Genomic DNA, 1,287 nt, shown 5'->3' with positions numbered 1-1,287 from the left:
GTGATTTCGATTTGTTCTTGTAAATGGCTCAATGATATGAAAAGAAGCAATTAAGAATTTTCTTTTTACTTGGTGACGTACTTATATCGAGTATCAGACAGATGGTGGCAAGGTTGTGAAATGTGCTCTTGGAAAATCAAGAATTCAATAAATAGCTTTGCGTCTAATTACACACCCACAGTTTTCATTGACCATGATAACGAGTGTGTCTATACATTTATTGGAAATAGCGACTGCGGAATAAACCTTTCTTAAGCATAAAAAGAATACGCGTTGATATCCAGGCCACTTTCCCGTTCATTTTTGAAGTCGGTGAACCTTGTCTCTCTGTCAATAAAGGTTAAAACGTGCCTTCAAGTGCTGACTCTTATGTAGTAACCAAGCGAAATGTGTTTTATGTAACTAAAGGTAGATCAGTCATAACAATGTTGTTGTAACTGATCTACTGTTAGATCTGTCGAAATTGAAAACATCATTCCAAAGCAAAAGTCGAGGATGCAATACGACCTTTAAGAACAAATTTTGAGTACTTCAATTCTTGTTGAACCATCCTTTCTGGATTGCTGAATTCAGTTTATAAGGAGTAAATATTTGAATATTAAAAGCATATTTCAACATTTTTTTTTAATTTTATAACAACCTCTCAATTTCTGACTATTTCGGATCTTGATTTACGCTTTATTTAAAATAAGTTGAAAATGAAATGAGCTTACACAAGTCTAACTTATGAAACTTGCTTACCGTTCCTGTTTAAAATTTCACTGTTGATTCAGCCCTCGGCACGATTGGCTACAATAAGTGTTCAAGTTCGATGTGTAATTCATATTAGCTGATTATTATATATTATTATATGCTACTAGATTAATATCGCACACTTACTGACGACCACGTGCCAGAACGTTTTCACAGCATTAGCAATTAAAAAACCTCTCTCTTACAACAGGTAACATTTTCTGTTCATAACTACCAATATAGTAAGGACAACGTTTTTTTTATATTTGATCTTACCATACTACTTGTTTTAAAATTGTCTTTCTACTTAGTCAAGCAGCGAACAACCTTAAGATTGAGCATATAAAAGTCTGGAATTATAATGTAAAATATTAAGTTCGAGAGTGCAATAGCAGATATAACAATCATACATTCGCCTTCCACGGTTTTAGTATGTTGTACAAAGTACATAATACCTAGTATAAATAACAACCATAACATACTGCTTAGAGCAAATAATCATACTTGCGTTTTTAGCATCAACAAGTTAGTTTACTAAACAAATACGAAAGTATA

The sequence above is a fragment of the Varroa destructor genome, unplaced genomic scaffold (genome assembly GCF_002443255.2).
Source record: "Varroa destructor unplaced genomic scaffold, Vdes_3.0 BEIS01000003.1, whole genome shotgun sequence".
In the NCBI taxonomy this organism is placed as follows: Eukaryota; Metazoa; Arthropoda; class Arachnida; order Mesostigmata; family Varroidae; genus Varroa; species Varroa destructor.
Note: the sequence above shows the minus strand (reverse complement) of the source record.